This window comes from Lampetra planeri, chromosome 78 (genome assembly GCF_965212315.1).
Source record: "Lampetra planeri chromosome 78, kcLamPlan1.2.h2, whole genome shotgun sequence".
NCBI classification, from domain to species: Eukaryota; Metazoa; Chordata; class Hyperoartia; order Petromyzontiformes; family Petromyzontidae; genus Lampetra; species Lampetra planeri.
Genome location: NC_136183.1, coordinates 2,661,755 through 2,689,646, shown reverse-complemented (window position 1 = coordinate 2,689,646; position 27,892 = coordinate 2,661,755). Strand labels below are relative to the sequence as shown.

At 45.8% G+C, this 27,892-nt stretch overlaps 1 long non-coding RNA gene and 1 pseudogene across 4 annotated transcripts; both read left to right on the top strand.

Moving 5' to 3' along the window:
* The first annotated feature begins 241 nt into the window (after positions 1–241).
* On the top strand, positions 242–27,892 carry LOC144738226 (uncharacterized; annotated as a pseudogene). The gene is made up of 5 exons (XR_013589186.1): positions 242–1,805; positions 1,914–2,018; positions 12,965–13,134; positions 13,836–13,875; positions 24,008–27,892. The product of XR_013589186.1 is annotated as an uncharacterized LOC144738226 (transcript).
* Positions 17,435–22,707, top strand: LOC144738194 (uncharacterized). Of its 3 annotated transcripts, none has more exons than XR_013589166.1 (3): positions 17,435–17,500; positions 18,295–18,469; positions 21,567–22,707. It is a non-coding gene; the product is annotated as an uncharacterized LOC144738194 (long non-coding RNA). The 3 variants fall into 3 exon arrangements; XR_013589167.1 differs by having other exon boundaries at positions 21,564–22,707; XR_013589165.1 differs by having other exon boundaries at positions 21,537–22,706.

The following is a 27,892-nucleotide window of genomic DNA, read 5'->3' as shown; positions in this document are numbered from 1 at the left end:
GGTTAACATTCATTTTGAAGATACTAGAGCATCCAGGCATATTTATGACCATTGGCCCTCTCATTGTGTGCCTTAACAGCCCGCGTGATGAATTGGGGAATTATTTTCACTATATCATGAATATAGGAATAAATATAGATGTGTAAGTCATGTGTGACTGTATATTAGCATTCCTCTGTGCCTTGATACTGACGTAGATGGTGTGGATATGTTTTTCTGACTGCAGCTGACGCTTCCTCTGACTCTTCCTCTGCAGAATTGGTCTGATGGAGCAAAGGGACTCGGCGCAGCTCGGTACAAGAATGAAACAATGCGACCAGCATGCAAACAGCACGGATCGTACTGGAAGTTTGACACAGCACCAGAGAACTCACACAGGAGAGAAACCCTTCAAGTGCACTGTGTGAGAAGGCATTTACAGAGTCATCACATCTTAAAACACACCAGTGAACGCACACAGGGGAGAAACCTTTCAAGTGCACTGTGTGTGAGAAGGCATTTACAGAGTCATCACATCTTAAAATACACCAGAGAACACACACAGGAAAGAAACCCTTCAAGTGCACTATGTGTGAGAAGGCATTTACAGAGTCATCACATCTTAAAACACACCAGAGAACGCACACAGGGGAGAAACCCTTCAAGTGCACTGTGTGAGAAGGCATTTGAAAAGTCATCAAATCTTCAGAGTCACCAGAGAACGCACACAGGAGAGAAACCCTTCAAGTGCACTATGTGTGAGAAGGCATTTACAGAGTCATCACATCTTAAAAAACACCAGAGAACACACACAGAATAGAAACCATTCAAGTGCACTGCGTGTGGAAGTGCATTTGCATGGTCATCAAATCTTCACAACCACCAGAGAATGCACACAGGAGAGAAACCCTTCAAGTGCACTATGTGTGAGAAGGCATTTACAGAGTCATCAACTCTTCACTACCACCAGAGAACGCACACAGGAGAGAAACCCTTCAAGTGCACTGTGTGTGAGAAGGCATTTGCACGATCATCGCATCTTAAAAAACACCAGAGAACGCACACAGGAGAGAACCCCTTCAAGTGCACTATGTGTGAGAAGGCATTTACAGAGTCATCACATCTAAAAACACACCAGAGAACGCATACAGGGGAGAAACCCTTCATGTGTACTGTGTGTGGAAGCGCATTTGCAACATTATCAAATCTTCACGACCACCAGAGAACGCACACAGCAGAGAACCCCTTCAAGTGCACTATGTGTGAGAAGGCATTTGCAATGTCATCAAATCTTCAAAGACACCAGAGAACGCACACAGGGGAGAAACCCTTCAAGTGCACTGTGTGAGAAGGCATTTACAGAGTCATCAATTCTTCACGACCACCAGAGAACACACACAGGAGAGAAACCCTTTAAGTGCACTGTGTGTGGGAAGGCATTTGCACGGTCATCACATCTTCAAAGACACCACAGAACACACAGGCATCAGAAGATCCCCAAGGAGCGGAGTCTGAAATCGGCTTGTGCAAGTCCAAGTGCTGCAATGAGCTCATCCCTGCTGAAAAAAGAACCTGAATTTAATTCCAGCTTGGACGCAATGAAATGTATCAAGGTGGATTTTGAAGAGGTGAAATGTGAAGAAGTGATGGTAAAATGTGAAGATGAAGATTCAACTCCAAAATCGGACCTTCACATCGATGTAGGCAACGTGAAGCAGGATGAGAATTCTGCCTGTGAGGCAGAGCGAGGTAACTCCCAGGAGTTTGTGGAAGTGGAGGTGTGGGTGGACTTCTTAGACAATACAAAGTCAAATGCAGACCCGGTAGATGTGTAAGCTTGAGACAATGAAGCTCCAATAAATGCACCTTTGTCACAGACTAAAAGAACACCAAAGAAAGTACTGTCTGTGAAAAGACATTTGCACGGTCATCAGTTCTTCAGATCCACCAGAGAACACACGGAGAAACCCTTCATGTGCAGTGTGTGTGGGAAGGAATTTTCAGGTTCACCTGCTCTTAAAAATCACCAGAGAACACAGGTGTAATGATTGTGGTGTCGCTGCTGTGTACAGACGCACACGTGTGACGTCACTGCGTTACTATCACGTGGGTCTACACACACACATGACGTCATCCCGGCTGGAGGCGGGAATGACGTCAGGGCCGGTGCTGGACACGTGACCGAATCCGAGTTGGGGGCTGGGGGCCAAGGGGGACCTCGGGGGGCACGTGGACAGCAGGGGGGCTTCGAGAGGGTGCTCGAAGGGTGGCGTGGCCGGGGTGAAGCCGGGCACGCCGAGGCCCATATAAGCAGCCTCCTCAGGGGGTTCGAGGCTGCCCGTGCTGAGAATGAAGACGCCTCGTCAAGATGCCAAGAAGAGAAGGCCTACAGTGAGCGGACCGCCAGCAGCCACCTGGCTGGGTCACGCTAGAGTAGCTAAGAGAGAAGTGTGTGTTAGCTAGGGTAGGTCGGTGGTCACACCCTATGTGTAAAGTAAGAGTAACTGTTGAGTCACTGTTGTGTTCATTAAGAAATGAGTGTTGTCTCTCAAGAAGTGTGTGCGCCTAATATGAACCCATTACACAGGCATCAGAAGATCCCCAAGGAGCAGAGGCTTGTGAAAGTCAAAAGTGCTGCCAGGCGCCCATCCTTAATGATAAGAACTACAAGAAAATCCCAGCTTGGACACTTTAAAATGTATCAAGGTGAAATTTGAAGAGGCGTAGGTGAAATGTGAAGATGCGGCAGTGAAGAGCGACGAAGTGACGGTAAAATGTGAAAATGAAGATTCAACTACAAAATCGGACCTTCACACCGATGGAGGCAACGTGTAGCAGGAGGAGAATTCTGACTGAGGCAGAGAGGCAACTCCCAGTAGTTTGTGGGAGTGGAGGTGTGGCTGTGTTGTGTATATGCCCCCTTTTTATTTTATTTTTAATATTATTTTTTTAAATAATTATTCTGCCAACATATATAATATCGTTTTTTAATAGACACGGGGCAACGTGGAACGAACACGCCCCCACACTTCCACAGATGCGCGCATACCTCATTTCAAAGGAAAGAGGGCATGAAAGAGGGCAATCAAGGTCATAAAAACTCCCCGAATTTCACACAAGAGGAACAAGAGAGGGGAGAATTGCAGGCGGGGGGGGGGGGGGTCAGGAGGACATCCTTTTGTTACGAAAAAAAACCCTTTGATAAATACAAAACCAGGCCACGAAATATATAATTATATTCTTAACAAAGGAAACAACATTGACGATAAAAAAAACACAGACGGGTTTTGAACCATGTTAGATAAACAATTACCAACTTAGCCATGAAGAGTAAGCAAACAGTATCTATCCTTACTCCAATTGGAAACCAGACTACAGTCTGCACCAGAGTCGCGATTCATCAATTGTTAATTAGATACGGACATTATTTACCTTAAATAATTTCTACGCGGCCGGGCCGAAGCATCAAAGAATAATTATGGCTTGGGTCGCTCCAAAACAAAATTCCTAGCCGGGATAGCAGATTAAATAATCACAAGAAGTCAAATAATAAGTACGGAATTAAAGTGGATATCCTAGAGGAGCTAAGGGCGGAGAAGGCTCTCAAAATTAACCAAACACAACACCCCATGGGAAGCGAGCAACACGGCCGTCTTTGTCTTTCCGAGAGGATCTCCACACGCAGGCACAAAGCCAGGAAATTGCCCCAATAAAGGTTGGAACACATGCCTCCGAAGATAAATAAATAAGCGCATGCGCCGGGTGCTTCCACCGTGGAAACAACCGTCTTTGTCTCCCCACAACACGGACAGCAAAAATTGCACACGCGAGGAAATAACATTTCCATGAGAGATCGGGTCACGATGAAACATCGTGAACACGGTTTCGGCATAACTTGGGCATAATGGAAATAAGTCGCATTTCAACTTCCAAACCAAAACAACTTAAGCTGTGTGAGACAAAAGATATGATCCCCGAGCAAGGGAGGGAATAATTAAGCTCGCTTAACGCGTAGGTTTTCGCGACAAATATTATTCAGTAACAAAAACATGGATTCGAATACTTTTTTTTATATATAACTCAATGCGAACGCGAATCATCGGTCTGGTTAATGGACAACTTAGGTGGCGCCGTCACAAGGCCTCCACCCACCCCTTCTTCCAGAACGACACACAGCTGTGTCTTCAAAGCTAATAAACACACGGACAACATGCACGCGAAACACACGGACGGACACACACACGGACGCAGATGGTCCACCCCCACAGGAATGTTTTATGACACCGCCTTTTGAACAACTCGGGAAACTGAGTGGAATTTCCAATATAAACCGAAGGAAAATCCATCCAAAGCATATCGCCAGGGGCTCTGAGCCCACCTCGTCAAGGGCTCCGGCTCCAACACAGATCGTCCGGGCCACGGGCCCCACCAGAGATCATCAAGAAGTTTTCGTCATCCAGAATGACGAGGTTCGCGGAGTAGCGACGTGCCGCTACAAGCCGAGGTCTGCACCACCTGAGAAGAATCGCTACCCTGAGTCGCCGAGCTGCGAGTGAAGCCAACAAAGACGCCAACGTCCACCCTGCCACGAACGAAGCATCGCTCCTCGTCAGAGTGACGACCAGCGAACAACCCGCAGGAAAGGCGGAGATCGCCAAGCGAGCAAAGCAGAGAGCGCGAAGCAGTGGAGAAAGCCTGGTCAAACGGCTGTGAGAAGGAGGACAGCGCTGTTGAATGCGCCGTGTGTCTAATAGACACCCAGATCAACCAGCATCAACCAAAACCGACTCGTCATCCCGCAGTGGAGAAAGAGAGTCAAAGTCTTCCGAGCGCCCCCGAGCGACAACGAGCGACAACGAGCGACAACGAGCGACAACGAGCGACAACGAGCGACACCGAGCGACCGAGCATCTTCAAGGACAGCATCGTGCCAACTCGTCGTCCAGCAGTGGAGAGAGAGCGAGGGAGCAGCAGGAGCAGAGCGGCTGCCACGCCCAACCCAGAGAAAACTTCTGGCCGCTGTTCGTATCCTCCCACACCACACAAGCTAACGACACAACTCCCGGCTCTAAGAATTAATTAAAATTAAAAGGGGACAACGCACACACAGCACGCACACGAATAAGACTTAAAAAAAAATTGTCATTGCGTTTCAAAAAGGGTTGCCATTTCGAGGTGGTGCGTTCAATATCAACGGATCGTGCAAAGCAGTTGCTGTCGTCGAGTTACATGAATAAGAAATGTTTTAGTCATTCATTTTCGTTAACTGCATAATCACGCCAATGAAGAAGTATTTTTAGTCATTCATTTTCGTTAACTGCATAATCACGCCAATGAAGAAGTATTTTTAGTCATTCATTTTCGTTACTGCATAATCTTGTCCGTGAATTTATTGACGTATACTTGCTTTCGGATAAGAGAGTGTCATGTGCTTGTTTAGAATAAAATTGCTTAACACCAACTGTTCGAGTGCTTCTTTCCAAGTCCATGCAAAACTATCTTATTCTTGATAACTGTATCCTGCGATGAGATATGAAAATGAAGACCTAAAATATCATAACACACACTAAGATAATCGGTAAACGTTAAATCGATGATAATCGTGTTATCCTGATTGATAACTCTGGATAAACGAAGCTGAGCCTAATTATCATAACTGCACACATTAACATAATCGCAAGCATCCGCATAAATTACTACGATTATCTCCGTGATTATCATAATTTATGCATATAATTACTCGCATTATCATAATTTATGCATATTAATACACACATTAACATAATTAATGCGATTTGCGCATTTTTCGGAAAATTTTTAATTTTTATTATTTTCATCAAAATTTCATAACCCGACACATACAACATAATGGGGGCTCGTCCGGGATCTCTCGCAGACAGTGTTTTGCATGGATGATGGAATGAACCACTACGTGTTAACCAGAATATCGGGATCGAACATTGCATGGTGATTGTAAACGGGCGTAAAACAAAAAAAAACGCCCTCTAAGGTTAAAACCCAGAATAGCAAGTTGAAACAGAGACAGTGGAATTAAGATAATATCGTATCAAACCGATTGCATCCTGTGATAAATGGTGTTAGAGGTACGCACTCTGAATCGGAAAATAACAATAGCTCGAGTCAAACTGACTACACTCTGTGAGATAATTGTTTTATATGCACTCTAAAAGGAAATGTCAAAGTAACTCTTGCCATACCTAAGATGCTAGGATTAAGAATAATTTTTGAATGGGTTACGGGATACTGGGAGCTCGTATTAAAACGTACCGACCAATCTGTTACAAAGCAGTACAGTCAGAGAGACATATGGGAAGGGAGCTGTATCGATAACACGAACACACCTCGGGGGAAACTAATTGACTGGATAAAATGTAACGAAGGCGAACACGATGCAAAAACTGCAGAGAAGGCAGGACAGGACTCATGCCCTCCCACACAGGCATACAGACAGGGATTGGGGAATGAGGAAAAAGTCGGAAAGGAAACAGGAGAGAAATCAGTGCTCGCGACACCAGCGAAACTCACAGACGTTGATCCACAGAATAAATATGAAAGTAACAGTAAATCACACTCTTGGGTACGTGGACAGAGTCAAGGGACTGATCGCAAAAAAATTATGGATATCGAACAAAAAATCCTTGACAAAGGGAAACCCTCACAATTCGAGAGAAGGGATGGAGAGATACATATGCAAACAAAAACATGTGAGACTGACAACTTCACAGATAGAGGGAGGCAAAATGTTAAAGTACAGTCGACAGGACATGCTCCACTAAGGGCAGAGGCAAAAACTGAAGGGAAATGGCAACACGAGCAACACAGCACTGGGCACGCACACACAAAATGCACGCCGCTTAAACACGAGCGACACAGCACAGACCAAAGTGACAGATTGCCTGATGATAACTTGTTTGATGATGACGCTGTCGGCAATCAACTTTCGGAATACCTATTCACCAGTAAAACCCTTAAATTGATGGACAAAGCTCTAGTCAGAATTCCCGATTTTGACCCCCACAATAAGTCCATGGATATACACACACATCGCAACAGTAGAAGAGGAGGCAATGATTAGAGGGCTGAGGAGACGGGATGAAAAAGCGAGTTTGTTGAAACGGAGCTTACATAAAGAATCTATACCATGGGTAAATTCACTACCACACAAGGTTAGAAATGATTTTAAACAACTGAGCCTGGCAATGATTCAGAAGTTTGGAGAATATTCGACACTCACTGAAGGGTTTTATGCTGTAAAATCGATGACCCAGGGCATGGACCAAGATCCACGTGACTACCTCGTACAATTTAAAAGAGCGTATTACGCAGGCGATGTGAATCAATACCACGAAGGAGATAAAATGTTCAAAATTATGTTTTTTGAATCCTTGAGCCCAGAGATTACAGAAAGGGTGAGAATGGTTTTGAATCCAGAAACCGCATCCTTACGCCGCATAGAGAGCAAGGCGTACATGGCATGGTTATACAGAGCTAAGAATCATGATTCGGATCCAGAACACAGGGAGAGGGATAAGGAACCCAGCCTCTCAGAGAGGAATAAAAATCACCGAGCAGTCCCACAATGCAGGGAGGAGCAAACATGCACGCACCTGTGGCAAAATAAACCAGAGAGAAGGTGGCACGAGAATGAGAGCGGCACAAAGCCGAACATTCAGGAGAATCGCAGAATGTGGAGACCAAGGGCAGAATCATATCAACACCCCATGCCACGACATACGCAAGGTCAAAATTACGCACAAAGATGGCGAAGTAACAATCCAGGAAAAATTTGGCACCCAAATGGGAAAAACACTGGGCCAAAAATGTACGAGAATCGCAGGAGGGAGAGGTTCAGAGCAGAACCATATCAACACCCCATCCCACGACACGCAAGGTTCAAATTACGCACAGAGATGGCAAGATAACCACCTAGCGGGAAGGTGGTACACAGACTTCGGAGGTATGGATGCGAACATTCAGGAGAATCGCAGGATGGGAGGTCAAACACAATCAGTCCAATTACGACCAATTCCTCCACCGGCTATACCAGGAGGGAATAGAAGAATAACACAGAATGCGGTCCAAATACATGATGAACCACCCACAGTGAGTGCGAGCGAGCGGCCAACACGCGCCCCACCCGCCGAGGTTTTGTTAAACCCTGAGCTCAATGGGAAATACAAGCAGGCTGCAAGTGACAGGGCGGGCAGATACCGCCACGACCGGGAAACATCAAATGCATACGATGCGGTAAGAAACGCGGACAGTGCTCCCGTAAATGACGCGCAAATCGAATGCAAGGACAGGGCTGAATTGAAGTGTGATCGGACAGTAGATAACAGACAGCAGAGACAAAGAGAGAACACAGAGACACGCCCTGAGGAGCGCAGGCGTGAGCCTTTGAATGAAAAATATCCAAGGGAAACCAAAATTTATGTGGATCGGAGTGCTAAAATGGAGACGAATGTTCATGACATATCGGGAATGGTGTTGGAATCTAACACACTCGTAAAAACAAAGAGGGCAACATTACGAGGCACAGAATTAAATCGACACACTGACTCGGCAAATGTGCATGTAATCGCAGAGAGAGCAAATGCCACGAACCAAGTGTCAAAGTAGGTTGTGTGCGCGAATTCTGATTATGTGCAGCACAATTTTTCACCACACACTCCCACGACGCGAGAGAGTGAGAGAGGAAACTACAAAAACGAACCCGAAAACCATGATCGAATTATCAAAGTGATAAGTGGTAAACCAGGCAACATGAGGAAGGTAACGCATAAATGCGTTCGAAACCGCTACCTAGCGTTTCCCAGGATTTAACAAAAACAAAAATGAATATTCGTCGGAGTTATGATGTATGAGAACCATGTAACTGGTGATATCGATGTTTAACGTGTTGTTATTTTCTTTGCTAAATTCAAATGTAACCATGTTAAGCAAAAACAAAAATGAATATTCGTCGGAGTTATGATGTATGAGAACCGATGTAACGCAATATCGATGTTTAACGTGTTGTTATTTTCTTTGCTTATTTCAAATGTAACCAGGTTAAGATCGTAATACGTGCACGCGCGTCGTAAGAAATAACCGCCGAGAGTAAGGGCGGCTGATGGGATTCATGACAAAAAAGGGGGCATTACTTTGTTTGAAAATTCGCCAGTGGCCAAATCGACCCCTGATAATTTTCAAAAGGGCGGACTGTTGTGTATATGCCCCCTTTTTATTTTTTTTTAAATATTTTTTTTAAGAATTATTCTGCCAACATATATACTATCGTTTTTTAATAGACACGGGGCAACGTGGAACGAACACGCCCCCACACTTCCACAGATGCGCGCATACCTCATTTCAAAGGAAAGAGGGCATGAAAGAGGGCAATCAAGGTCATAAAAACTCCCCGAATTTCACACAAGAGGAACAAGAGAGGGGAGAATTGCAGGCGGGGGGGGGGGGGGGGGTCAGGAGGACATCCTTTTGTTAAAAAAAAAAACCCTTTGATAAATACAAAACCAGGCCACGAAATATATAATTATATTCTTAACAAAGGAAACAACATTGACGATAAAAAAACACAGACGGGTTTTGAACCATGTTAGATAAACAATTACCAACTTAGCCATGAAGAGTAAGCAAACAGTATCTATCCTTACTCCAATTGGAAACCAGACTACAGTCTGCACCAGAGTCGCGATTCATCAATTGTTAATTAGATACGGACATTATTTACCTTAAATAATTTCTACGCGGCCGGGCCGAAGCATCAAAGAATAATTATGGCTTGGGTCGCTCCAAAACAAAATTCCTAGCCGGGATAGCAGATTAAATAATCACAAGAAGTCAAATAATAAGTACGGAATTAAAGTGGATATCCTAGAGGAGCTAAGGGCGGAGAAGGCTCTCAAAATTATCCAAACACAACACCCCATGGGAAGCGAGCAACACGGCCGTCTTTGTCTTTCCGAGAGGATCTCCACACGCAGGCACAAAGCCAGGAAATTGCCCCAATAAAGGTTGGAACACATGCCTCCGAAGATAAATAAATAAGCGCATGCGCCGGGTGCTTCTACCGTGGAAACAACCGTCTTTGTCTCCCCACAACACGGACAGCAAAAATTGCACACGCGAGGAAATAACATTTCCATGAGAGATCGGGTCACGATGAAACATCGTGAACACGGTTTCGGCATAACTTGGGCATAATGGAAATAAGTCGCATTTCAACTTCCAAACCAAAACAACTTAAGCTGTGTGAGACAAAAGATATGATCCCCGAGCAAGGGAGGGAATAATTAAGCTCGCTTAACGCGTAGGTTTTCGCGACAAATATTATTCAGTAACAAAAACATGGATTCGAATACTTTTTTTTATATATAACTCTATGCGAACGCGAATCATCGGTCTGGTTAATGGATAACTTAGGTGGCACCGTCACAAGGCCTCCACCCATTCCTTCTTCCAGAACGACACACAGCTGTGTCTTCAAAGCTAATAAACACACGGACAACACGCACGCAAAACACACGGACGGACACACACACGGACGCAGATGGTCCACCCCCACAGGAATGTTTTATGACACCGCCTTTTGAACAACTCGGGAAACTGAGTGGAATTTACAATATAAACCGAAGGAAAATCCATCCAAAGCATATCGCCAGGGGCTCTGAGCCCACCTCGTCAAGGGCTCCGGCTCCAACACAGATCGTCCGGGCCACGGGCCCCACCAGAGATCGTCAAGAAGTTTTCGTCATCCAGAATGACGAGGTTCGCGGAGTAGCGACGTGCCGCTACAAGCCGAGGTCTGCACCACCTGAGAAGAATCGCTACCCTGAGTCGCCGAGCTGCGAGTGAAGCCAACAAAGACGCCAACGTCCACCCTGCCACGAACGAAGCATCGCTCCTCGTCAGAGTGACGACCAGCGAACAACCCGCAGGAAAGGCGGAGATCGCCAAGCGAGCAAAGCAGAGAGCGCGAAGCAGTGGAGAAAGCCTGGTCAAACGGCTGTGAGGAGGACAGCGCTGTTGAATGCGCCGTGTGTCTAATACACACCCAGATCAACCAGCATCAACCAAAACCGACTCGTCATCCCGCAGTGGAGAAAGAGAGTCAAAGTCTTCCGAGCGCCACCGAGCACCACCGAGCGCCCCCGAGCGCCACCGAGCGACAACGAGCGACACCGAGCGACAACGAGCGACAACGAGCGACACCGAGCGACACCGAGCGACCGAGCATCTTCAAGGACAGCATCGTGCCAACTCGTCGTCCAGCAGTGGAGAGAGAGCGAGGGAGCAGCAGGAGCAGAGCGGCGGCCACGCCCAACCCAGAGAAAACTTCTGGCCGCTGTTCGTATCCTCCCACACCACACAAGCTAACGACACAACTCCCGGCTCTAAGAATTAATTAAAATTAAAAGGGGACAACGCACACACAGCACGCACACGAATAAGACTTAAAAAAAAAATTGTCATTGCGTTTCAAAAAGGGTTGCCATTTCGAGGTGGTGCGTTCAATATCAACGGATCGTGCAAAGCAGTTGCTGTCGTCGAGTTACATGAATAAGAAATGTTTTAGTCATTCATTTTCGTTAACTGCATAATCACGCCAATGAAGAAGTATTTTTAGTCATTCATTTTCGTTAACTGCATAATCACGCCAATGAAGAAGTATTTTTAGTCATTCATTTTCGTTACTGCATAATCTTGTCCATGAATTTATTGACGTATACTTGCTTTCGGATAAGAGAGTGTCATGTGCTTGTTTAGAATAAAATTGCTTAACACCAACTGTTCGAGTGCTTCTTTCCAAGTCCATGCAAAACTATCTTATTCTTGATAACTGTATCCTGCGATGAGACATGAAAATGGAGACCTAAAATATCATAACACACACTAAGATAATCGGTAAACGTTAAATCGATGATAATCGTGTTATCCTGAATGATAACTCTGGATAAACGAAGCTGAGCCTAATTATCATAACTGCACACATTAACATAATCGCAAGCATCCGCATAAATTACTACGATTATCTCCGTGACTATCATAATTTATGCATATAATTACTCACATTATCATAATTTATGCATATTAATACACACATTAACATAATTAATGCGATTTGCGCATTTTTCGGAAAATTTTTAATTTTTATTATTTTCATCAAAATTTCATAACCCGACACATACAACAGCTGGACTTCTTAAACAATACAAAGTCAAATGGAGACCCGGTAGATGTGTAAGCTTGAGACATTGTAGCTCCAATAGATTCACCTTTGTCACATGCCTTTAATTAAAATAACGTGAAGTTGCACACTCAATTCCTAGGTTCAACCTGCAGAGTAAGAGCAGCCAGTATTTGTGGACATATGGGTTGGGTAGATTTCTAACCAGGAGTAAGAGCCAATAAGCGCCCAAGCATTCACTATATTATGATAATATTTGCATTCATGTGGAGCTTAATTGCCCCTAATAAGAACGCGTTAATTTCAATGTTTGGTGAAACCCGCCACTACGTGATTTGTTCTCCAACACACCGGTGTGCTGTACTCGTGTAGTGTAATAACGCCGATTGTTGTCCAGCAACGGCAACTGCGGTGGACAAATAATACACACGCCAGTGAGCATATACACGGGTTAGTCGACAGGGCAGAAAAACTGGGGCAAGGGTCATGGAAGACCCCATCTGGAAGCTCCTGGAACCTGCTAGTGGTTTCGAGAAGGGAGGCGCGGCCAGGGCAGAGCCAGGCCACACTGGGTAGCATAAAAGCAGCTGAGAGTGGGAGCTCAGGGCTGTCAGTTTTGGGAGTGGGCTCATCTCGTCGTGGCTGTCATCTTCGCCGCCTTCGTCAATACCGTCTTGGCAAGATATTGCACGGCCGGATAGTTGTTGGTTGTCTCGGTCAGCACCATTGGTGTTACATGGTCAGGGTTGTGTTTATAAGGTGGCCCGGGAAATTCAGGGCCACGAGGCCCGCCAGCATTGGCCCAAAGTGGAGGCTTGGCCGTGGCGGGAGGAGGACATGGTGGCTGTGGTGTGCGGCCTGGGGACGTACGGGAGAAGGCCCCCGCAGGTGGGTTGGCAACCGGCGAAGCCCCCTCCGCCTTGGGGTCCCACGGCCAAGTGTTTCAGGTGTGGTCAGCCGAGCCACATCGCCATAGAATGCCGGGGTGTCAGTAGGGTGCCGGCAACGCTACCGTAGCACTCCGACCTGCCGGCAACATTTTCCCAAGCTGCGCCGGATCCGAGTCTCTGATGCTTTCCGTGACTGCCGTGTGCAAAGTGTCAGGGGCTGGATCTGATTAGATGCTACTGCGGATTTCAGGGACGGGCCATGCCCTTAGGCCATTGTTTTTTTGTTCCCATTCCTCGGAATCCCAAGGAATGCAAAACCCTGCCAAGGCGGGGGTGACCAGTGTCGAGGACCGGCTCACGTGAGCTATGTTCTGGTAAAGGCGGACTCTCCCTTGTAAGGTGGGATTCGGGGGGGTGGTGTATATTGTTTGGCTTGTGTTATCGGTTCTCGTGGGGGGGGGGGGGGGGGGGGGTGGTGTCACCGTCATGCTGTCCCTGATGGGGTTCTTGCCCATGCCGCAGTTGCGCTGCTTGTTGGCGGTTTGTGGGGGGGTGCCGTGGGTTGTTCTTTTTGTTGGCGGTCCGCGGGGCGCGCCGGAGTTGCGCTACGTGGTTATGGTTCGCGGGAGATGCTGCGGTTGTGCTGTATGGTCGCGGGAAGTGTTGCAACCAAGGTTTTCTTTTTTGGGGTAAATTGTTTTTTCGTGTTGGTGGTGTTTCTCGGTGTTGGGGTTGCTTTTCCTGTCCACCGGTTGCAGTTGCAACGGCAGCTGCGGTGGACAAACAGTGCACACGACGGTGAGCACATACACGAGTGTGTCGGCAGGGCGGAGGAACTGGGGCAAGGGTCATGGAAGACCCTATCTGGAAGCCCCTGGAACCTGCTAGAGGGTTCGAGAAGAAAGGCGCGACCAGGGCGGAGCCAGGCCGCGCTGGGTAGAAATAAAGCAGCTGACAGCGGGAGCTCACCGCTGCCGGTTCTGGGAGTGGGCTCGTATCGTCGTTGCTGTCATCTTCGCTAGATATTGCATGGCTGGATAGTTGTTGGCTGTCTCGGTCAGCACCATCGGTGTTACACGGTCAGGGTTCGGCTAGACGACTAGAGAGAGCGCATTTATATTTATGCGATCTAACCCAAAAAAAATCTTATGGATGATATTGGTCGCGACAGCCTACGCGTTAAAATTGCTTAATTGCCTCAGCAATTCGGAGTTTTGTATCATATCTCATCACAAACACTCGAAGAGCACCCCTAAGTGGCAGCTGTCTCTGTGTGGAATAAGGTGGCCCAGCACCAGCCTGCATGTGGACATGAGTCTGGCAGTTAGGGGCGATAATTGATATGTAATCTCAGTTGTGCAATTTCTGGATAATATTTGGAATTTCCAAAATTATGACAATGACACCAACATGCAAAGACCTATGTGTTTTGAATGACACGATAGTATGTTTTACATCCACTCTTTAAGCAGACGGTGCATATTTTGGTTGATGTTACTGGAGTAGCCAGGGGTGCCTGTCGGATTTGAACCTTGAACCTCTGCAATAAATAGAGAATGCGCTAACACTTGGCTTCCCTCAATCTGAGTGTAGGCATGTGTGGTGCCACAGCGACGGGGCCGCTCGGCCGAGCCAGGGAGCCGCCCGGCTTCCACCGCCGCACTGCCCCCCATCACCCCCCCCACATAAACACGCACCCGCACCCACGTAGGGCCTCGTGGTCGGGTCACCTACCCTGAGTTTTCACCCGAGGGCCCCCTAGGGGGGTTACCCCACGGTTTCTCAGGGCCAGGGAATTGGACAGGACCCTTCCCAGGCCAAGTAACACTGCGGCGCCGTGGGCGGATTTGAGATCGCACGACCACGGCGAGCTCAGAGAGCCCCGCAGTTAGAAACGCATACAAACACAAACACGGGTCAGCAAGGCAGATAGCTGGGGTCAGGACCCGGGACGACTGATTGGTCGAAAGTTCAAAGGCCGGCGGGATCGCAAAAGAGCGGGAAATCCTAGGCTCAGGATTGGTCGAGAGACCAAGGCGGTCGGGACGGGGGCGCCTAGCCTTTGATGTGAATAGTTTAAAAGAAAACGCAGGGGCAGTAGGGAAGTCTCTTCTTCTGGAGTTTGGACACGGGGTCAGCGACGAAGGAGTCATCGGGCGAGCCGCTAGATTGTCTGCAGGACGATCTGAGCTCCGCAAGGTCACCAAGGACTACAGACGGTATCGTGTTGCGCGCCTTACAACACCTCAGAGCGGAGAGTAGGATCCGTAGGAGAGGGTTAGTTCGGGGTAAGGACGAGTAGGAAAGCGGTTTAGCAGAGAGCGCAGCATAGAATAGGGCTACACGGCACCAGAGTGTGGGTTAGAAGCGCCTTGCGGGCCCGCACACACACACGGGTGGCTCGGTTGGTTAGCAAGGGCTAATAAAATCTCGAGCGTAGTAACAAAACCGTGTTGTTGGGTGTTTTTGGAACGTGGTATTAGCGTGCACTGCATTCGCGAGTGTGTGGTCGTTGTATGCATAAAGGCCGTGGTCTCTGTACGATTGTGCGGGTACGGAGGTGTGTGCGTTAACGCCCGGGGAGAGCACTTTTATGTGTTGGCGTGACTACGCAGCCGTGTGAGAGGAGAATCGTCCTTGTACGATATTTGGGTTGACGTGCACGCGCGAGTGGGGGAGGGGACGAGTCGTTGTGTCGGCGTGTGCCCCGCTTGCGTGTGCTCGTTACTTGCGTAAGCTCTCGGCGTGCGTAATCGGCGTACCCCAGGTGCGCGATCGTAACGTGAGCGGCCAGCGCGGCGCAGAGCGGCGCAAGAGTGGGTGTCGCGTGGGGAGCTGCGTGTGTGTGCGTGCGACCACCCCGTGTGCGATACAGGTGCGCGATCATAACGCGAGTTGAGTTGGAGTGCGCGGAGCGGCGTGTGTGTGTGTGGGCGTGCGTACGTTCGCTCCGTGTGGGTTGCAGGCGCGCGATTAGGACAGGGAGGTATCGTAGTAGGGAGGGGCAGAATACTACTCGATAGTTAGCCATGCCGGCTACGCGGACCCGCGGGGGAGGGGAATCCTCGGGCGATGGTTCCCACGCCACGGGTGAGGAACCTAGCAGCGGGGGGGCGATTGATGATGCTAGCCCAGCCGTTAGCATTATCGAGGGAGGGATCTCGGGGGCTAGCGACCCCCACACATGCCAGCCAGTGTTTCTAACTAGCGCAAATGTTCCATTTAGAGGGGTCCACGTTTCACATGCCTATAGAATGGAGGGCATGACTGTTGCCGAGAAGACCCGAAGTTTAATGCGGAGCGACAGGCCAGGCAGCTTCCACACAGCATTGCAGAGCTGATGGAAAGATAATGCCGCCCGACTGATTCGGACCACCCACACACTGTACACATACGCAGTGTAGACGTATTGTGTACACACAATGTAGAAACAGCGTACACACAGTCTGCACATGCACTGTATACACTATACACAAACACACTAACAAAAACAATGACTTCCATTCGCCAATACGTGGTGGTGATGTCACCATGGCGCTTGTGCCAGGCTATGTGCACGTTAAGGCCACGTGTAGTGTCGAACTCCCGCCGGCAGGAGGTTACAGGGCAGACTTCGGTGCCATGGTTCAACTGAGATGACTGGCCGATGCACCACCTGTGCCTCCTAGTGTGCTAACAGTGTACACAAACACGGTGTGTGCGCGCGCACAGTGTGTGTGTACACAGTTTGTATACAGGGGCCGTCCATAAATGACGTCACGCGAATTTGGACGATTTTGACCTCCCCCCCCTTCGTCGCACGACGTCACAAAAAGTCAGACCCCCCCCCCCTCAAATATAATGTCACAAAGCTCTGCCCACCCTCACCCCCGAAACATGCTTGAAATCGCTTTAAACTATTGTCACTGCAGTGCGTATTTAATGTGGCGCTACACTCTGATGTAGGAGAAAACATTTATTAAAACGTCTATTAAGTCGAATGTGTTGTCTATATTTATTTAAGTTGCGCATTTTTATGTGACGTCACATTTATCACCCCCCCCCATCATCGCACATCGTCACATATCGTCACAAATGTCTGACCGTCCCCTCCCCAGTTGCGTGACGTCATTTATGGACGGCCCCACACACACTGTATACACAGTTTGTACACACACACACACTGTATACACAGTTTGTACACACAATGTTCACGTTGTTAAGCTCGCGCACCCAAAGGGTCAATATTCAATAGAGGGATCAATGGAATAGGAATCTTAATGAACTTAAACTCTAACGCCGCTCTCTGACGTCACCACTGCATTACCTCATCGGCGTGAGGGGGAGGTGAACCCAGCTAGTGACGTCATGTCACCTGCTACCGCGTGACGTCACGAGACACCAGGAAGCTGCCGATCCGCGCGCGCGCTCACTGAGATCCGAGGTGAGAAGTTCACATCGTGGTTGTTGTGGTTGTTGTTGTTTACCCAGGTAGAGCCTCGCTCCGTCTCTCTCGTAGGGATATTAATTGAGTAGCAGCGAGTATGGAATCGATGTCCAGGTAGGAACATTACAACGCGGGGCCTAGCCATGCGGGGCCTTGCCTCCTGCCCTCGCCTGATTGCATTTGCTTTAATTCTCTGCTTAAGTTTAATTTGTCTTTATCTGGCTCACTACTTTGAATTTTTTTTCTTTAAAATATTTCTACAGTTTTTTTTATCCTACCAGGTCAAGCCGACTTCAGCTGCTATACCGCTCTTGTTTTCAGAAGCGACCAGCTCACAAAAAAGTGGCTTATCCAAGGTTTCACTGTAATTTGTTTGTTGTGTGATATATTGTACTAGGGTGGCAAGATGTCAACTTCCTCACATGGTATGCAGAATGTCGTGGGTTCGATTCCAACCCTGACGCATTTATGATTGCAGTTTAGATGTTTTATTTTTTCTCTCTCTCCCTGTTGTGGGATTTATTTTTCTCCACATTTAGAAACATGCATTTTGAGAATTTTGCTGCAAAACATTTCCATATTATAACCCACAAAGTTGAGCTATCATTTGTGTCCAGGTCGATTCTGAAAAAGAACTATGCAGCTCAGATGGCCTCACCTGGTAAAATAAAAATATTGTACTGTGTTTGAGGGTTTTTCAATTTAATTTCTTATTTAGCAGTTAAAGATTATGTTTCAGGAGGGTCCTGCATTGGACTGTTTGACCACCACCAAATATATTTTGAGTTTAGGTTTGGAAAAAAAACGGAAAACTCAGTGGAACACCAATGCCGACGGTGACGGCCGACGCCAGGATAGCGGCCACGGGCTTGAGGCGAGGGCAACCCGGCTCTTGTCCCAAGAAAGGAATCCGCTCCCCGCTGCCCTCCACGGTGGCTGCACGCTGAGCCCCAACTTTCCTAGGAGGTCGGTACCTGCAATACACTCGTGGCATAACACGCTCGACACGTATAACTCCTGGTTACACACCTGGTGTCCGAGGCGACCCTTAAGGGTGACCCTCCCCAGCAGTCCCATCCCACTTCCACTTGCAGTGTGTAGCGCACGATCCGGAGCCTGTCGGCGGCTCACGTCAACCCCGACCACGCTGCAATGTGTTGCACTCACGAGTGACGTTACCGCCCCCCTTGTCCAGCAGATTCCGGATACGCCGCCTGTTCACCTGCCCTTCCACGAGCGACGTGGCCCCCATTATTCCTGCCACCAGCTCCCGCAGCCAGTCACCCGCAGTCATCTGGCGCACTTTTGGCGTCATCTGGTCCAACCCATGTGAGACTAGGCTCTAAGGAAAGCCGTCTCAGGTGTGGACCAATCAACTTCAAGGACAGTGTACATTATCAGAGTTATGTCTTTTGTTTGTATTATGACTGCAGGTATTGCGGTCTATGCAAACATGACTCCTTGTAAAAAGGTGTCAGTTTTGTTGCCAGATAGAAGGGTAAAAAACCAATTATCATATTTTTACTGGCAAATGAGGTTCCCATAGTGTGGTAGTTGTTGTTTACCCAGGTAGAGCCTCGATCCTTCTCTGTCTTGTAGGGAGGCCGCTTTGGATTGCACCACTCTTCGATTTCACATTAACATGCTAATTTATTACATTAACATCACTAGCCCCGGCCACTTCTTTATGACCCTTGGGCTACACCCATTTCAAACCTTTTAAAAACAGTCTGCCTCAGCAGCAGACCATGCATTTTCTATCAGAGTGTTTTTGTTTGCATTCTGACCACACGGGGGAAACCTATTATCATATTTTGGTACTGGCAAAGGTCCCGTGATGAAATATTACAGTATATTAGAGGTGAGCTGTGCGTGTGCAGAGAGGACGGCAAGGAGCCGGAACTGAATTAATTTTGTGGCAAAAATGCAGGCCTGATAATATGTAAGGATGTGGTAAATGAGAAAAAATATAGCAGCAGCGGGGTGTTGGAGTGTGCAGGTGTTACAGGTGTTGAAGGTGAACAGTTAAGCTAAAAATTGTGTGAAAAACATAATAACTTACCCTTGAGTACGCATGGGATTTTTGAAGTGTGTATGTTTCAAAGTGTTGGTGCAATTGGTTCTAAAAAACACACAGTAAGTCTGCTTTATTTATATACATTTATACTCATCTTGGAATGTTTTGTATACGTTTTTTTCACATTTATTTCAGTAATTAAGTTTATTTGGAATACAGTACAGTACTTATTTAAATTGTGATGTATATTTTAGCTGCCGTTTACCTAACCCCATTATTTAGGTAAGGCTTTAGTATTGAATATCGGCATTTTATCTTTCGCACGGCACTTTGCAAGAATGTAACCTCCGTGCTATTCAATGGGCTGCTGTATTTTCTGTCCATCAGCTATAGCACAGGAGTTCGGATTTTCAGCTGAAACTAGATCTCTGCTTTCTTGGTGTAATTACAGCCTATAGTACCATAAAGAGGCTTGGGGTTTTGGTTTGTTTTTGGTTTTCGATGTCTCTGCCTCTTCTCACAATCGTTGAGGATTTTTATGATTTTTGGCTGGCCCATCTAAAGTTGCGTGACCAGGAGTCGGTCCCTTTCCTGTTCAATTTGGCTTGTGGCCGAAATTCCCTCTGGCCGCATGCATTACATTACGTAGCATTTTCAAATAATTGTGTTTTGAGAAGCTCACAACGGCCCTATAAAAAAATGCATTTCATACAGTAACAATGATACGCTAATCGATGTCTGGTTATAGTCAAGGGATTTTCCCCTGCTGGTCAACCATGTTACGCATGTTGATGATCTGGTCATGGCTACTCAATGATATTGAGTTGGAGAATCTTGTTCTGTACCTGGAGAATTCCATGACGAAATGGGGCCTTGCATATGTTCTGCAAAAATATCACCTCCCTGGGAAAATCTTGACCAAAAGCTTTCGTAACTGCAGGAATTCATATTCTTTGGGTCTTTCGGTTAAGTGACGTGACTTTACCGAAAGACCCAAAGAACACTTCCCTCGGAATTTAATGTCATACAACACTGCACCTGCTCAGCTCTCCATGAATAATCAGGTCGTTCTACACGTGGTGGAGGAGCTCCTATACCTGGTTAATGTGTTCATGACCAACTCTGGTTTGGCATCCAAAGTCTCACTTCGAATTAGTCTAGCAGCATTCTTTCATTAGGCTCTGTAACACTATGTGGAAGCTGCCTGGACTTTTTTACATACAAAGCTGTGAGTGTCCATCGCCAAGGTCTAGTCCATTGCAAAGGTCTAGTCCATTGCAAAGGTCTCGTCAAAAAAACAAGCAATAGTCTACATTATAGACTGCCAGTACGCTCACCGAGGTTAAGAACCAGGCTACAGTCTACATTAGTCTGTTTTTTTCTTCTATTCACTTTATTTGTATTATTATTTTCTATCTACGTGACTTTACCGAAATAACCAAAGAATATGAATTCCCGCTATCACAAAAGTTTTAAGTCAAGATTTTCCCACGGAGGTGATCTTTTTGTAGAACATATGCAAGGCCCCATTTCGTCATGGAATTCAACAGGTACAGAACAAGATTTTATAAGAATGGAAACAGTCAGGAAATTAACACTGCACATATGCAGCTGAAGTTAGATCTGTTCATCCTTGCATTCAAGCTCATCTGAGCCTGGCTTCACACCTCTAAGTTGCAAATGAACATTAATTTGTACATTTCTGCATAATACAAATAATATTCTTTTCAACAGCCTTTGCTATGTTAGCTAATTTTTCTTAAAACCGAAATTGTGTGCTTGGAGTTTTTAGTAAGCATTCATTTTGAAGACACGAGGGTGTCCAGGCATATTTATGACCATTGGCCCTCTCATTGTGTGCCTTAACAGCCCTCGTGATGAATTGGGGAATTATTTTCACTATATCATGAATATATGAATAAATATAGATATGTAAGTCATGTGTGACTGTATATATGCATTCCTCTGTGCCTTGATACTGACGTAGATGGTGTGGATGTGTTTTTCTGTCTGCAGCTGACGCTTCCTCTGACTCTTCCTCAGCAGAATTGGTCTGATGGAGCAAAGGGACTCGGCGCAGCTCGGTACAAGAAGGAAACAATGCGACCAGCATGCAAACAGCACGGATCGTACTGGAAGTTTGACACAGCACCAGAGAAGTCACACAGGAGAGAAACCATTCAAGTGCACTGTGTGTGAGATGGCATTTGCAAAGACATCACATCTTCAGAGTCACCAGAGAACGCACACAGGAGAGAAACCATTCAAGTGCACTATGTGTGAGAAGGCATTTGCAAAGTCATCACATCTTAAAACACACCAGAGAACACAGGCATTTACACTATGAGATCTCTTTTACCAGTGGCAAAATATGATAGTAGGTTTTTACCCTTTTAACTGGTACAAAACTGACACCTTTATTCAAGGCATCATGTTTGCAATGACCACAACACAAGTAGTCAAAAAAGCAAACAAAAAGAAGCAACTCTGATAAGGATGATAATATGCACTGTCCTTGAAGTTGATTGGCCCACACCCGAGACGGCTTTCTTTAGAGCCTAGTCCCCATTGGTGTAGGGCCAGATGACACCAGAAGGCGTACAACTCAAACACAGTGCAATATCAGAGTATTGAGAGCTCGGGGTAAGCATTTACACTATGAGATCTCTTTTACCAGTGGCAAAATATGATAGTAGGTTTTTACCCTTTTAACTGGTACAAAACTGACACCTTTATTCAAGGCATCATGTTTGCAATGACCACAACACAAGTAGTCAAAAAAGCAAACAAAAAGAAGCAACTCTGATAAGGATGATAATATGCACTGTCCTTGAAGTTGATTGGCCCACACCCGAGACGGCTTTCTTTAGAGCCTAGTCCCCATTGGTGTAGGGCCAGATGACACCAGAAGGCGTACAACTCAAACACAGTGCAATATCAGAGTATTGAGAGCTCGGGGTAAGCATTTACACTATGAGATCTCTTTTACCAGTGGCAAAATATGATAGTAGGTTTTTACCCTTTTAACTGGTACAAAACTGACACCTTTATTCAAGGCATCATGTTTGCAATGACCACAACACAAGTAGTCAAAAAAGCAAACAAAAAGAAGCAACTCTGATAAGGATGATAATATGCACTGTCCTTGAAGTTGATTGGCCCACACCCGAGACGGCTTTCTTTAGAGCCTAGTCCCCATTGGTGTAGGGCCAGATGACAGTTAAAAGGGTAAAAACCTACTATCATATTTTGCCACTGGTAAAAGAGATCTCATAGTGTAAATGCTTACCCCGAGCTCTCAATACTCTGATATTGCACTGTGTTTGAGTTGTACGCCTTCTGGTGTCATCTGGCCCTACACCAATGGGGACTAGGCTCTAAAGAAAGCCGTCTCGGGTGTGGGCCAATCAACTTCAAGGACAGTGCATATTATCATCCTTATCAGAGTTGCTTCTTTTTGTTTGCTTTTTTGACTACTTGTGTTGTGGTCATTGCAAACATGATGCCTTGAATAAAGGTGTCAGTTTTGTACCAGTTAAAAGGGTAAAAACCTACTATCATATTTTGCCACTGGTAAAAGAGATCTCATAGTGTAAATGCTTACCCCGAGCTCTCAATACTCTGATATTGCACTGTGTTTGAGTTGTACGCCTTCTGGTGTCATCTGGCCCTACACCAATGGGGACTAGGCTCTAAAGAAAGCCGTCTCGGGTGTGGGCCAATCAACTTCAAGGACAGTGCATATTATCATCCTTATCAGAGTTGCTTCTTTTTGTTTGCTTTTTTGACTACTTGTGTTGTGGTCATTGCAAACATGATGCCTTGAATAAAGGTGTCAGTTTTGTACCAGTTAAAAGGGTAAAAACCTACTATCATATTTTGCCACTGGTAAAAGAGATCTCATAGTGTAAATGCTTACCCCGAGCTCTCAATACTCTGATATTGCACTGTGTTTGAGTTGTACGCCTTCTGGTGTCATCTGGCCCTACACCAATGGGGACTAGGCTCTAAAGAAAGCCGTCTCGGGTGTGGGCCAATCAACTTCAAGGACAGTGCATATTATCATCCTTATCAGAGTTGCTTCTTTTTGTTTGCTTTTTTGACTACTTGTGTTGTGGTCATTGCAAACATGATGCCTTGAATAAAGGTGTCAGTTTTGTACCAGTTAAAAGGGTAAAAACCTACTATCATATTTTGCCACTGGTAAAAGAGATCTCATAGTGTAAATGCTTACCCCGAGCTCTCAATACTCTGATATTGCACTGTGTTTGAGTTGTACGCCTTCTGGTGTCATCTGGCCCTACACCAATGGGGACTAGGCTCTAAAGAAAGCCGTCTCGGGTGTGGGCCAATCAACTTCAAGGACAGTGCATATTATCATCCTTATCAGAGTTGCTTCTTTTTGTTTGCTTTTTTGACTACTTGTGTTGTGGTCATTGCAAACATGATGCCTTGAATAAAGGTGTCAGTTTTGTACCAGTTAAAAGGGTAAAAACCTACTATCATGTGAGAAGGCATTTGCACAGTCATCAAATCTTCAAAGCCACCAGAGAACACACACAGGGGAGAAACCCTTCAAGTGCACTGTGTGTGAGAAGGCATTTACAGAGTCATCAAATTTAAAAACACACCAGAGAACGCACACAGGGGAGAAACCCTTCAAGTGCATTGTGTGTGGAAGCGCATTTGCAACATTATCAAATCTTCACAACCACCAGAGAACGCACACAGGATATAAACCCTTCAAGTGCACTGTGTGTGAGAAGGCATTTGCACAGTCATCATATCTAAAAACACACCAGAGAACGCACACAGGAGAGAAACCCTTTAAGTGCACTCTGTGTGGGAAGGCGTTTGCAATGTCATCACATCTTAAGACCCACAAGAGAACACACACAGGAGAGCAACCCTTCAAGTGCAGTGTGTGTGGGAAGACATTTTTAGATTCATCTACTCTTAAACAACACCAGAGAACACACACAGGAAAGGAACCTTTCAAATGCACTGTGTGTGGGAAGGTGTTTGCAAAGTCATCAAATCTTAAAAAACACCAGAGAACACACGCAGGAGAGAAACCCTTCAAGTGCAGTGTTTGTGGGAAAGTTTTTACACAGTCATCAAATCTTAAACAACACCAGAGAATGCACAAGCATCAGAAAATCCACAAAAAATGTAATCTGAAATCCGTTTGTGAAAGTCAAAGTGCTGCAATGACTCCATTGTTCATGAAACAAGAACCAGAAGACAACCCCAGCCTAGACACTTGGAAAGGTATCAAGGTGAAATATGAAGAGGCGAAGGTGAAATGTGAAGAATTAACAGTGAAGAGTATACAAGTGAAGGTTAAATTTGAGGATGAGTCAACTCCAAAATCGGACCTTCACATAGATGGAGGCAGTTTGAAGCAGGATCTAAATTCTGACTGTGAGGCAGAGCGAGGCAACTCCCAGGAGTTTGTGAATGTGGAGGTGTGGGTGGACTTCTTAGACCAGGGGTCCTCAAACTTTTTAAACAGGGGGCCAGTTCACTGTCCCTCAGACCGTTGGAGGGACCGGACTATAGTTAAAAAAAACTATGAACAAATTCCTATGCACACTGCATATATCTTATTTTGAAGTGAAGAAACAAAACGGGAACAAATACAATATTTAAAATGAAGAACAAGTAAAGTTAAATCAACAAACTTTCCAGTATTTCAATGGGAACTATGGGCCTGCTTTTGGCTAATGAGATGGTCAATGTCCGGTTCCATATTTGTCACTGCTAGTCGTAACAAGTGATGCAAGTGTGCATCCGTTAGTCTAGATCTGGTTGGAGATTTCAAATGTTTCATTCTGGAAAAAGTTTGTTCACAGACATAAGCGCTGCCAAAGATGGTTGCCATTTTGAGTGCATGGTTCCTGAGATGAGGATATGTCTCAGAGGGGAGAAATGCATAGAAATTATGAAGGCTGCTTGACTTGAATGCGTCTTTCAGAGAGTCACAATTCTGCAGTTCAGCCAGTTCAATTTGGTAAATTGTATCCACATTTTCAATGTCAATAGAAAATGGGTTACGGAAAAGCTGTATGTCCTGTTCATGAAGATGAAGCTCTTGAAATCTAAATTGGAACTCCTTTTGCAATTTTTCCAGTGAATCCACACATGTTTTGTTTGGGAATGCAACCAATGGTTTTTCCGCTAACAGATTTTGAGTTGTGGGGAGATGGCAGAAGTTTTCCTCCTTCACTTGTTTGATGAGGAGGCCTAATTTTACTTCAAATGCTTTGACATGTGATTGCATATCACAGATGAGCTTCCCCTTTCCTTGAAGTTCCACATTGAAACTGTTGAGTAGCTCTGTTACATTTGTCAGAAAGGCAAGGTGCCATTTCCATTCTGCATCATTGAGCTCTGGTACTTCTTTGTTTTTTGAAAACAGAAAAGCTGTAATCTGTGGAAGTAAGTCATAGAAACGTTTCAAAACTCTCCCTCGACTCAGCCAACGGACTTCTGTGTGGTACAGAACATCTTCATAGTCAACATTTAGCTCAGACAGAAATTCCTGAAATTGTCTGTGGTTTAGTGCATGAGCTCTAATGAAGTTAACAGAGTCCCACTTCAGTGATTTACTACACAGCGCTTGTTGGTGGATGAGGCAGTGTATGGCTATTGGATGAGAATGGTTATGTTTGTCCATCTCTTGGTTAATGCGAGCAATTACTCCTTTCTTAGACCCCACCATGCTAGGAGCACCATCAGTTGTCACACTGGCTAGTTTAGCCCAGTTCAGCTCCAAACCATTCACAGTTTGGCAAACCTTTTCATAGATATCCTCTCCTGTAGTTGTTCCTTTGATGCTTTGCAGTGCAGCAAGCTCTTCTGTGACTTTGAAATAGTCATTCGTCCCACGAATAAAAATTAGAAGTTGTGCAGAATCACGAACATCATTGCTTTCGTCGAGTGCCAAGGAAAAATAGGAAAGTTTTTTTGTGGAGTTTTGCAAATGCTGATGGAAATTGTCTCCCATTTCTTCAATCCTCCGTGTAATTGTAGGTCCTGAAAGACTCACTGTACTAAATAAATCGGCCTTCTCTGGACACATCTCTTTGGCAACAGAAAGAAGGCATTCTTTAACAAATTCTCCCTCAACGAATGGTCTGCCAGTGCACACTGTTAGCTTGGCAACTTGAAAACTTGCTCGCAGTGATGAAATATTTAGCTGCTTCTGCTTCACAAAAGTATTTTGCTGAGTTGTTCATGTATTTTTCAGTTTTAATATTTTATCTTTTCTCACTTCTCCGACCAAACAATCATATTTATCTTCATGTTGAGTTTCATAGTGTCGACGTAAATTGTATTCTTTGAACACAGACACTATATTCTGGCATATCAGACACACAGCTCTTTCCTTGTACTGCATGAAAAAGTAATCATAAGTCCACTGTTTTTTGAATATCCTACACTCCGAGTCAATTTTTCTCTTTCTTGACATCATTGTTTCCTAGGGAGTCAAAATTGCTATTAGTAAAATACCAATATATATACAGCGCTACAAAAACAATATACCAGCAATAACTTTGCCCACACAGAGACATACAGACTGCACTGCCCATCAATGCAGTCTGATTGGGGGAACTCCGCTTTTACCCCAGGCTCACACTGGTGCGGGTGCCATTATAAAGTTAATTACACCTGCAGTTTTGTTCACAGATCGCAGCCCAATGAGTGCTCACCAGCGCAGCCCAATTAGTGCTCACCAGCGCAGCCCAATTAGTGCTCACCAGCGCAGTCCAATTAGTGCTCACAAGCGCAGCCCAATTAGTGACCATGGGCCGGATAAATGCCCTCGGTGGGCCGCATGTGGCCCGCGGGCCGTAGTTTGAGGACCCCTGTCTTAGACAATACAAAGTCAAATGGAGATCAGGTAGATGTGCAAGCTTGAGACAATTAAGCCCCAATGCATGCACCTTTGTCACAGGCCTTTCTAATGAATATAATGTGAAGTTGAACACAATTTCTAGGTTCAAACTGCAGTGTAAGAGTGGCCAGTATTTGTGGACCTGTGGGTTGGGTCAGGAGCGACTCAAGTGTTTTTTTATCATATCTCATCTTCGACACTCGATGGGTGCCCATAATGGGCATCTGCCCCTGTTTGTCACAAGGTGACCGTTCAGTGGCCTGCATCTGGATATGTGTTTGTAAGACGGGGGCGATGATTGATATGCCAGTCGGATTTGAACCTCTGCAACAAATAGAGAATGTACTACTACTTGGCTTCCCTCTATGAGAGTGCTGCACGTATAGGCCTCATCGAGTCAGAGATCAACTTGTAAATACATTGCAACGTGACGCAGTACATTTCGGTATAGTAATAAAATGTTGCCAATGTG